This window comes from Tachypleus tridentatus, chromosome 5 (assembly GCF_004210375.1).
Source record: "Tachypleus tridentatus isolate NWPU-2018 chromosome 5, ASM421037v1, whole genome shotgun sequence".
NCBI classification, from domain to species: domain Eukaryota; kingdom Metazoa; phylum Arthropoda; class Merostomata; order Xiphosura; family Limulidae; genus Tachypleus; species Tachypleus tridentatus.
The window spans coordinates 16,048,485-16,061,417 of record NC_134829.1 but is presented as its reverse complement, the minus strand read 5'-3'; the positions used below and the strand labels follow the sequence as shown (position 1 = coordinate 16,061,417).

Genomic DNA, 12,933 nt, shown 5'->3' with positions numbered 1-12,933 from the left:
TATCTCAATAGACATCTATACTTGTTGAGCTAACCTGTCACCTTCGTTCTCTTCTTACTATGACCACCCTTCTGCAATCTTCAGCCAAGGTCTATTAGATACTTTGTATAAACAATTAAGTCGTAGAATGATGTCCACCAGTGGCTCAGCGGTATGTCTGCGGACTTACAACGCTACAAACCGGGTTTCGTTACTCGTGGTGGGCAGAGCATAGATAGCCCATTATTTAGCTTTGTGCTTAATTCAAAACAACAACAACTTAAAATGATTTAAATACTGTTTAGGCCTAACATTCATTAGGCTTCTAGTATAGGCTTCTTACTATAAGTTTCGGTTAAATTCTAAAATAAGACTGAAAAATATTGGTGTTTTAGGCCTTATAAACCGCTATAAAAAATTAGAAAAAAACTTAACCTTATGTGTATTTACCTTAAAATATCAGGTTTTATGTTACGAGTAGTGTTTAAAATTGAAACTCAACATACTTAAAAATTAAGTGTTATCTAGGTTTAAAACTCAGAAGTGAAACTAGATGTGCTTTTGGAAGGTCCTCGAAAGTATTCTGTTTCAAAAGTAAATAAAACCGAAATTAAGAATTACAAATATTCTTATTTCTTGCTTTCGAAATTCATGTCATGTTGTGTTTTAGCCTACAGAATGTATAATTCTTTTCGTCACGTTTTACTGATGTCATTGCAATGCTAAGAATCTCCTATGTGACATCATTTTAGTGTCTACTAACTGACTGAAAGACAACACACTACTCTATATGGTGGAAATGATTAAAAGAAATGTCTTTGGGCGTCCTTTCAGGAAAATCACTGTAAATTATTATTGGCTTAGGGTTTAGCTATCATAAAGTTGTAGATATACCCTGGAAATGTAAATACCAAAGAAGCGGAATATTAGAATACGTGCGTGTGTTTTCTTATAGAAAGCCACATTGGGCTATCTGCTGAGTCCACCGAAGAGAATCGAAGCCCTGATTTTAGCGTTGTAAATCCATAGACTTACCACTGTACCAGCGGGGGACTATTCCACTGCAAAGATATCTCGTGAATTTATGTTATCAATACTAAAGTCCGAATTGGGTAATTCACAAGAATACATCGAGTTTCATACAGAAATGTATTTTAAATATTCATTTATGATTAAAATATCTACGCGTATAATAAAACTAAAGTCACAGTATGGAAATCATTTTATACTTAAAAAACAAGACTAGCCACTAAAAGTCCACAATGCATAATGACAACGAAATAAAAAGTAAAAGTGTTTGCTCTCAATTGATTGGTTCTGTATGTTTTGAAACAAGAGATGGTAACACACTACCATGATTTCGCACTAACAAACGTTTCCTACAGGACTCCGTATACATACGGAGGGAGATAAGCTTAAACTTTGAGCGGTGATAAACCCCTCTAGTGTAAAAGTCAATTAATTAATGACTGACTATTGATTAGATATTTATATTGACAGATATAAGCAATAAATGATCAACCTATGTTCACGCTGTACGGACGTCTATATTATATAGCGAAGTACAACCGAACAAAACAAAGATACAACGTTGTCATGGAAACCAGAAGATAGCTCTTAGCTCGAAATTTCTGTGTAAAGTCTCTAACTTGTCTGATGTTATTTTTACGTGTTTGTTAATTACTCTGTTTCTCGACAAATGGAATACAACCGCTATTTTATGGAAATGGAATTCAACTTTTTTTTTTTGCTAGTCTTGTGAAAGAAACACAAAAGAAATCCATGAAAAAGGTTCTAATGTATGAGCAATTACATTAATATTTCATGTTCTTAACTAAAAATCTAATTAAAAAAAATCACTTTTTTTAAGCACAAGAATATTAAATAAGGCATTAGGCTTAGATCAAACAATAAAGTTCCTAGTCTTTAGCTTCAGCCAGTGATTTTAAAATTGTAAAATTGCAGTTATATTTTAAAGTTATCCATAGATGAAAAAGCAGAGAGTGCTCAACAGTATACTGCTACTCGATCTTATGGTCTCCTTGTGCACATACCCAATCCAACAATATATACACATAAATCATATATATTTTCTTTACATGTTTTCTTAAATGTAAAGAAAAACCCGTATTCCAATCAATACTGCAGGAATAACAACCAATATCAACTAAATATCAAAAGTGTTTCTGTACTTACAATAAAAGCAATTACCTAAATCAGTGCACAGCAAGTAGTGTGCACCATTAAATATTGAATAAATGGTCTAGGTTAATTGTGTATATACTTATTTTCTTAAGTCTTATCTCTAAATTATTGGTAATTTTCTCTAAATTTAACAAATTACATCGAACTACGAATAAAATGTCAACCTCATCCACAGATTTACGCTTGTCCAAAGTTTCTAATGAGGGGAGAGTTGCTCAGAATTATCCAAGAATTTACCCTTGGTCAAAGGTTACTGATAAAGTGAGGGAGTTGCCCAACATCATCCAAAGATTTGCCCTTGTCAAAGGTTACTGATGAGAGGTGGAGTTGCCCAAAATATATATAACTCAGTGCCAGGGGCTATGGGGCTTCATAGTTATTTTTAGTGTTATCTAAAGAATTTATGAGCATTAACAAAGATTACGGCGAGGAACAAAACTATGAAAATGGGAGACATTTTTCGTTTCTTGTTGAACACAAACCTATACAATGGACTATCTGAATGTTACCCACTGTGGATATAAAAACCTGATTTTTAGTTTTAATATCCTTTAACCTTACCACTGATTTACCAAGGTGGGAGGGGAACTATTATAAGGGAAGGGAATTCAAAAATAACTTCTAGACAGACGGGTAGAATAATTCTAATAATTTATAATTTAAACTGAGTAAAAAAGAATTAAATATATGTATGTTTCGAGCAAGAATCGGTGGTAGAACAGGTTTGAGATAGTTGAAAAAATAGCCTTAATAAAAAATTGTAGAAAACAACTGGTATTTCATGTTTGAACATAACCAAGTGTTTAAACAAGCAGAGAAAAGCACTCAAGAACAACGAGTTATGAACTGATGATAAAAAAGACTGGATGTACTGTGGAAAGGCTAAAAATAAGTGTTTTTGTGCAGAGAAGTGAAAATGAGAAAGTAAAGCACGAATATATTAACAAAACAGTGGGACATGTTGATGGGAATGTTTTCTGCTGACTGTGAGCTATCATCACGTTTCATAGTAATGTGAAGTGCAATATAAAAATATATTATAGTTTTGTACTACACTAGACAACGCTTAGTTAACAGTGGGTTAGAATTTCAGCAGGGTAGCAATCCTGTTGAATAAGGGATATTTAGGGGAAGAAAGAAAGAAGGAGATATAAAAGCTATGAACAAACTAGCTCCACGTCCAATACCAATCCAATTAAACACTAGTAATGCTGGTTGAGAAGTAATATTGTTACATAGAAGCCAAATAATAAATAAAAGCTTTGAAAGTATAGCAAAACCTACAGGAAATAATAGCTGGTGGTGTCAAAAAACTACCAGCTTTTACAACTGATGGATATAGCCATATATTTAAGACTAGAGAACTCGCAGAGAGACGTTAATTATTTAATTTACTATGATTTAAAATATATATTTTACACCTAACATTATAGTACTGAATATAAATCCATTACATAAATACTCAGTTTTTGTCTGTCCTGAAACGCGCGCACACATTACTATTTAATTGCGCATATGCGTGTATTTCATTTCAATGGATGTAAACACAAGGCATATGCAAATATACTTTAGTAGAATCGTTGCATAACAAATATATATAGAAAAGCGTATCAAAACTTCATAAATGTATGATGTTAGATCGTAAAGTAACATTATACGTTTATTTATTGATAGTATTAAGTACTGTAAGATTTGTATCTAACTAAAATAAAGTAAAGAAAACATAGCCAAGCTACAGTGTTAAGTTATCTCTTCATTGAATATACATCGCAGTTAATAAAGGCTTAACTAAAGATAGATCTAAGACAAGTAGATTTACGGTATCTGTGGTTAGAATTCTATTGTATTATTCTAGAAATCTTGTATTTAAAGAAGTACTGTAACAATAAAGATATTAATTTGACTGCAGATGGTCCCTTTTACATAATTTACATAATTAGTTTTATTTCCGGTATTGTGTTAACGTTTCATTCCACTAAACCCAAATAGAAATACTTTTACCATAAAAATACTAATTTGATCGCACATATTTTGCGGATCTTTGCTAATATAATATCTAAGCGAAACCTACACCTTTATTTTACATTGCAATAGTTCTAAAGCTCAGAATTAATAATTTCATATTATCTAATACTTTTAAATAACTACGAATGATTGGAACTCTCAAAATTATCCACTTCTTTATATAATATTTACCACTAGAGGGATCTACATACTGAGTAACTTTATAACTTTATCTATAACAATACTTACTGAAATCGATTAACATACAGAGTATCCATCAGCTTTATTACACTACTGTTAGTACTGTTATTTAAATTTTTGTACATCTCACATAATATTATTAGTGTATTAGTGATTATATAGGCAGCAGTCATGAACCTACAGCAAATTTGGTGCTTAAAAAGCTTAAAAAATGTTTTTGAAAAGCCAATGGGGTCCGTATGGTTTGTTTGTTTGTTTTTGAATTTCGCACAATGCTACAGGGCTACCTGCGTTAGCCGTCTCTAATTTAGCAGTGTAAGACTAGAAGGAAGGCAGCTAGTCATCACCACCCATCGCCAACTCTTGGGCTACTCTTTTACCAACGAATAGTGGGATTAACAGTCACATTATATCGCCCTTACGGCTGAAAGAGCGAGCACGTTTGATGCGACTGGGATTCGAACCTGTGACCCTCGGATTACGAGTCGAGGAATAACATTACTTGAAAGCTTACTTCATATATATTAATAACCTTTATACTTTTCATAAGAAGGCCTCTAAGAGAATTAACTGACTTCATACTTCTTTTAAGTTCTCTTTATTAGTGACATAAATAATCTGAGAGAAAGCTAACCTTACTTAATGAAAGCTAACCCTCCTTAATGTCAGATCCCTGCTTTATAGAAGTTAACCCTATTTATTGAAACCAGGTTATTCTTAAGTGATCATATAGGTAGCAGTCATGAACCTACGGCAAATTTGGTGCATAAAAAGCTTAAATAATGTTTTTGAAAAGCCAATGGGGTCCTATGGTTTGTTTGTTTGTTTGCTTAGAATTAAGCACAAAGCTACACAATGGGCTATCTGTGCTCTGCTCACCACAGGTATCTAAACCTGGGTTTTGCTGTGTAAGTCCACAGACATACCATTGTGCTACTGGGGGCATTCATAATGGATATCCTGCTTTATGGAAGCTAACCACAATTAACACACGAGCATTAACTTTTGAAAACTGTTTCTGGTTATGCAATATAGTAAAACATTTATATGACTCTATATATATATATTTTTTTAAAGTGATTGGGTAAAAATTTCAGAAAAAAAAGAATATTATATTCAAAATTTGCATAGCTGAATAATGAAAATTCAGTTATTGAAACCAAAACAGTTTTTATGACGTTTGAATTCGCAGGCCTATCTTACTGAAATGTCACCACCAGAAATTTATTGAAAGATGTGTTTATGATGATTTTGCATATATAGTCGAGCTTTCCATCCATTACCCCGTTTTTCGTCTTCGTTCACCGAAGATTTTTCGTACTTGATAAGTGTCCAAAAAACAACAACAAGAGAGAGACGGAAAAGGATCTGTTTATGTGCTTAAAGCAGTAAACGACATGAAACTTTAGAGACACCGTCTGATAATAAAGATTATGATACCATCGTGTAAAGCGCATTACAGTCACACAAGACGTGCCTTTAAAGCAGCCGTGTCATTTGGGAACCCAGTCTTTGTTTTGTTAACCTTTGCTACCGACTTAATGTTAACACAAAATTATTCAATAAATGAACAAGCGGATAATAATGAGGTTCTTTTGATACAGAAAACGTTAATTCGTTCTTGAATAGGACGTAATAAACATTTCCCTAGTGGCACACTGGTATGTTTGCGTACTTACAACGCTATAATTCCTGTTTCGATACCTGTGGTTGGCATAGTAGAGATAGCACATTATGTAGTTCTGTACCTAGTTACTAACAACTATCTTTTTGATTAAATTTATAAGAAAAAAGTTAAAACCTTTTTTTTTCGGATATGCTCTCAGACTCACTTATAGCAATCCTTTATTTAAATAGGCAATGTTTTAAAGCGAATAGTTTTTGTTATTCACTGATTTAGAAAAATTTTAGTATTGCACACAGTACAAACAAATTTCCTTCTGACTAGGTTTGAATTTCTTTTCCACTATTATATTAATAATAAGACACAGTCCAACTATTTTTTTTGTAAATGGCACACGAACATGAGTATTAGTAATAGGAACTTAAATTAACTTTTGAACACAAATATTGATTTTCTTGCAACTCATTTTTTACAAATTCATATTTTATTAAAGTTCAAGTCAAAATTTTCATCTGTATTTGTGTTTTCCAAACTCGTGCTGTTCAATAGAATTTAAACAAATTACCTTGTGAGTTTAAGAGTTCTTCAACTAAGCAGTCAGTGTGTGATTAAAGTAGTAAACATGAAATTATTTCGAGTTATGTTTACTTTTACTTTTGTTTTAAAACAAGAATTAAGTTAGAAATTGAAGTAATAATTATTAGACTTTATATTATGTCTCAAATTACAAAGGCTTAATAAATACTCTGTGAAGATTGGTATTAGTTATGGTTTCCGTAAAAGTTGACAAGGGATTTGAATTGAGTTGAACATAGGACAATTTTGGAGTTTTTCAAGATGGCTGTTTGTTTATAAATAGTGAAGATCAACCATTATTTGCAGCGCCTGGAGATTTATCTAAACATGTCTGTTTCTGATTGTGCAAAATAGTAAAATATTTATATGATTACATATCTATATTTTAAAGTGATTTGGTATTAGTTTCAAACAAAGAAATTAAGTATTTTACTACCACCTAATGAATGTTATCGCACGCTTGTAACGCACTGTTAGTTAAGCTGACCACTTAAATCCAAATAACGTTTCGCTTTGGCTAAGAAATATGGATTCCTTTATGTTTATTGTACTATTTGCTACTTTCATAGTAAAGACTGTTGTTGGAATTACCACGTTTTTGTTCCCGTCAAGTAAACTATGCAGAATGATAAACACCATCCTTAGTGTTTTTAACCTGGTGATTTCATTGATGCCACTCATTTTGGATCACTGAGTGGTGTGTCAAGTATGACATCCAAAGCGACATGAGCCTCTCACACTGATTGACTCAATCGTTCAGTCTGATCGGTTGAGTTACTTGACGAATGAGATTGAAATTGAGTAGACATAATAACTCAAACAAATTAAAAGTCATATCAAACTTCGATACAACTTTGAAAGTTTGATGACACGACTGAAGTTAGTAGGTATGCTAAAGTCTCAAAATATTACAGCATAATTAAATACAAATTATGATCTGGATGAAATATCTCAGACATGAGTTATGGAAGTGAAATTTCTCAGAGATTAGGGCTTGAGCAAAGATTAGCAAATGTGATAAATTGGATTGATTATTTCTAGTCAAACGGCATGAATAAATTTCATGAAAAATTATTACTTGATTGACATTTCTAATAGGTAACAATCTATGTAAACGTTTAATAATTAATTATCTAGATAATGACCTAAAGAAACTTAGCAGGTGTGATACTTCTTGTGTTATATATCATTCTTATAATCTTAGAGCAGTTTATTAATAGCGTTTATCCAAATAAGACTCGTCAAGGACAACGCTTTGAGTCCCCCGTTGGCACAGCAGTAAGTATATGGATTTACAAAGCTAAAATCAGACGTTCGATTCCCCTCGGTGGACTCAGCAGATAGTCTGATGTGGCTTTGCTAAATGAAAACACACACACAACGCTTTGATTGAAGGTTAACAGACATACAAATATCACTAAATTAAGTTAGCATGATCTCTTGCGTTAAGTTAAGCGACTGTTATTATCTAAGTCAAATGTGACAACGCCATTGTAATTTTTCTTGCACATAATGTTCCATCTACATGTATGATTTCTGTCTTACTGCGGAAAAAAATTATGTATTTTTGAATTGATTTTTTTCGAAAATATTCTTATCATAGTAATTTTAACACTAATATATTTTCAGTACAATAGAATTGTATTTATAATTTTTAAATTCAAGTTATCATCTTTAACCCTTTTTAGAATACATATGATGTGAAATGCTTTTTCAGTCTTTATAACTAATTTTTGTGCTGTGTAATAATGCGAGATTTCCTGTATCCTCGTATATCACTGACAAAAGAAATATCTAAATTCATTACGTTTTTCTTTAAAGGTTTCTTTTGGTTGTTTTTAAGCGCAATGAAACATAATACTCAAAGTTATTAAATAGGCTGTTTGTGCTTTGTGACCAGGCGTATAGAATGTGTTCTTAAAACAAAAACTTTAGTTTGTGCTAGCCAACAAAACTAACCTGAGTAATTAAGAGCTGTTAATGAAATGTTTCTTCATTAGTAAGACCTCAGCTGTACAATAGAGTATCTGTGCTCTTCTCATTGTGGGTATCAAAGCCTAAATTTTAGGCTATGAGCAGCCACGAAGACAGTAATAATGAAAGGAGATAATGACCGATATATTATACTTTCATGTATATAATGGAGATCCTTATTAGTAAATTATAAAATTACAAAGAATGTTAAGCATTTATAAAAACATATCTAATTATCACTTCGCTATCACATAGCTTTAGATATTAAAGTATATATAATCTGTTAATAAATGCCTGATAATAATGCGAAAATTAAGAACTACACAGGTTTCAAATGAATTACAATATCATTCCTAGATGACAAATAAGCGTAAGATAAATCTTTGTCAGATAATATTTTAATGATTTAGAAATCTTAACTTATCTATAATGACCAATTTTAAGACTGTACAAGTCTTAAGCTTACTTCATATATGTTAATAACCTTTATACTTTTCATAAGAAGGCCTCTAAGAGAATTAACTGAAATCATACTTACTTATAAAGTTCTCTTTATTACTGACACAAATAATCTTAAAGAAAGCTAACCTTACTTAATGGAAGAGATCCCTACTTTATGAAATTTAACCCTATTTATTAAAACCTAACTATTCTTAATGGATATTCTGGTTAATGGAAGCTAACACTCTTAACGAAAGCTAACCATAATTAACAGAAGCTAACCCTATTTAATGGAAGCTAAGCACACTAGTGATACTGTCTGTATTGTATTCAATAACGACCGAAAATCCAGCACTAATCATACTTAACTTTACCTAACCTATGAAATATTCTATACCTGTTGCTAAAGTAATTGGAAAATACTTTGCACTAAAGAATATAATGGGCTTCATATATAAAAGTCTGATTCATAATCACTGTTAAAACATTTGTTATGGAAATAAAAATAGTGTGAAGATGTATACAGAGTTTCCACAGTTCTTGCATGCAATTCTTAGGTTTAGAGCTTTCACGTAAAGCTACACAAGGGATACTTGCGTGAGACAGTGCGTATTTGTGAAATAATAAACTAGAGGGCGCAGTCAGCTAACAACACCCACTCCACACTCTTGGGCTACCCTTTTACTGACAAATAGTGCGATATGACCATCACTTTTATAGTGCACGCAAACCTCAAATGTAGAACACGTTTTCGCAGCAACGTATTCAAACTTTGAGCCCTCGGATTCACAGTCCAAACACGCTAAACACAGGACCAAGCGCAGCAGTTTCACAGTAGTTAAAATTGTTGTTATTTCAACAACTAAACATTTTCAAATTGTTCTCCACCACTTTAGTCAAAACATAAAACTAAATACATTGACTGCATAGGAAGAAGCATTTTACTTAGATTCAAAATAATTACACGAGGTTAGTTCAGGTACAGCCAGATATCCTAACGTCTAATTACAATAACTTAATTTTACTTAACTATACTTATCTAAATGCTTATATGACCTATGAATAAAGAAATGCATATACTTATACACGTTATATGTAGTCTCCCGATAAGATAGTGCTAAGCTTACAGACTTACGACAATAAAATTTGGGGTTGGATTGTGCATTATGTAACTTTTGCGCTAAAACAATAACAACATTATACCTATGAAAACTATATTATTTTAACGTATTGTTATTATTACTAAGTACATCGTTTTAAATCTATATTGTGACATCAATTATAAATTTTATAAGATGCATCGACGTTCGTTCATACATTTATATTGATATAGAATTACTAAAGCAGTCAGTGAGATAATAATTTGAAAATAAAGCCTTTGTTCAAACCAACTCTGTAATCTTAATGTTGTAGTTAAAACTGTTTCCTGTGAAGCCGTTGAAACAGCATGTTAATGTTATACTCTGATGTCCTCAAATATCAATTATGTTAGAACCTGCGTAACTACAAACTTTGGAGAACTTGAAGTCAATTGCATTAGGTGTAGTTAGTCTCTTCTCGGAAATTTAGTTAAGAATAAACAATGATTGTAAAGTTTGTACATCAAACATTTACAATTAGCTACCAATTAATTTTCGCTTTATATCAAAAGGAGTAGTCATCTAAGAAAATAATAATTATGAAAGTCAAAAATATGCCTATTCTTTGTATGTATGTATTATTCTATTTTGGTCTGATAGCTGACAAAGAGGCCTGGCATGGCCAGGTGAGTAAGACGTTCGATTCGTAACCTGAGGGTCATGAGTTCGAATCCCTGTCGCAGGGATTCAGTCCCTGTACGATTCAAAGGATTCGCCCTTTCAGTCGTGGGGGCGTTATAATGTGACGATCAATTCCACTATTCGTTGGTAAAAGAGTAGTGCAAGAGTTGGCGGTGGGTGATGATAACTAACTGCTTTTCCTCTAGTCTTACACTGGAAAATTAGGGACTGCCAGCGCAGATAGCCTTCGTGTAGCTTTGCGCGAAATTAAAAACAAACAAAGAAACAAAGCTAGCAAATAGTTGGGACTTTAAAAAGTATTTTCACAACTTTCAATAAACCTTTATTCGATGAGCAAAACACACGTACAGAAGAAAGAAAAGTGCTGTACTTTTGGCATGTGTGTTATTAATTTGTAATTTCAACAACGTTATCAACCTACTCATCAGTTACTGAATGTTTCGTGTTCTACATCAATATCGTTAAAAGCCTCTTCGTGACACGATCCATATTCATTTATTTGGCGCAGTTATAACTGTCACCGAGTTTGCGCTATTTGTTTAGGCTCAGTTAGCGTTTGACTATTTTTTGATCACATTTCGTGAAGTAAATTGCATTAGGTGTAGTTATTCTCTACATGTTGAACGTGTTTTTATACAGTAAAAATGTCGATCTGTTCATTTTATAAGAAATTACTAAGTAAAGCGTGTTAAATATATTGCATAAAATAAGAGTGGGTATTGTCATATGCTGTGGAATGACATGATTGAATGATTCAGACATATTGAAACTTTTTACAAACGTCGCCAAAAAAAATATTACAATTATAAAACGTACGCAACAGTCCCTTATTTTCTACAAACATAACCAAGAATTGCAAATAAAGCAAGCTCGTTTGTTTTTTGTTTTTTTTGTAAACTTAAGGGCTTTATCTGTTAAACAGTAAAAATGCACACGTTTCTACTTAATTTAATTCAAGAAAACCCAGTTTTAAAATGTTTTACTTGTAAATGACATTATTGTAAATTACTGTTGTCTTTTCGAAATTCGCTATAAAATGTACAATGAAAATAGATCTGAAATTAAATTACTATGGGAGGGCCGCCGGTTCGAATCCTCGTCGCACCAAACACGTTCGTCCTTTCAGCCATGAAAGCGTTATAATGGTACCGTCAATCCCACTATTCATTGGTAAAAGAGTTGCCCAAGAGGTGGCGTTGGGTGGTGATGACTAGCTGCCTTCCCTTCAATCTTACACTCCAAAATTAGGGACGACTGGCGCAAATAACCCTCGCGTAGCTTTGCGCGAATTTCAACAAACAAACAAAGAATCTGACAAAACACACTGGTGCAAAAATATAAACAAACAGAACACATATAACTTATTGGCGTCAACTGAAATTATATGTTTTGCATAGAATTAGAAGAATTACTTCACATGAATCTGAAGGTTAAAGTTTACATTGAAATAGGATATACTTTTTTATATACAACAGCTGAAATGGTGATGTTTATATATCTGTTTTATAAATGTATATTTATATTTACTTTAAGTATTTTATAGATATATATGAAGTTAACTGCTTTTATGGAATTTGGTGATACTCTTTTATAAAAGTTTTACACGAATCTAGGGATGTGTTTGAATGGATTTGGGTTTAGATGAAGCTAGAACATAAATTTAAGTAAAGATAAGGATATGTGTTTTCATAAAAATGAAGTAGGTGTATGGGTAGAGTTATAGGTATTTCTTTACAGAGAAGTACGTAACAGAAACCTTGAGCTTACAGCTAAACAGCGTGTTGCAAACTATATACTTTTGCAAATAACAAATAAAAATTATATAATAAAAGTGTCCATAAAAATTTCAGATACATCTCCTTAGCCGTTTTAATATACTCTAAAGACAGCTTGTATGGATAATAAAACTTTAATTAAAATAAAGTACAGAACAACGTTTCGACCTTCTTAGGTCATGTATAGGTTAAGAAAGAGTTACCTGTCGTCTTTATAACACATTTTAACATGCATTTTCTATAAATAGAGCAGGGAAGAAACGATTTTCATGGATCTCTATATGAGCTTAAATTAAACGAAAGTTTTGAATTTTTTTCCTAGTTAATTTTGAAACGATAGTTCAGACGATCCGCTACTTGATTTTTAACTTGC

At 32.2% G+C, this 12,933-nt stretch overlaps 1 protein-coding gene across 7 annotated transcripts in view; it reads right to left on the bottom strand.

The window, feature by feature from the left end:
* The window catches only part of LOC143250596 (uncharacterized), a 103,301-nt gene that overhangs the window by 64,828 nt on the left and 25,540 nt on the right, over window positions 1–12,933 (bottom strand). The gene's annotated exons all lie outside the window — the stretch shown is intronic.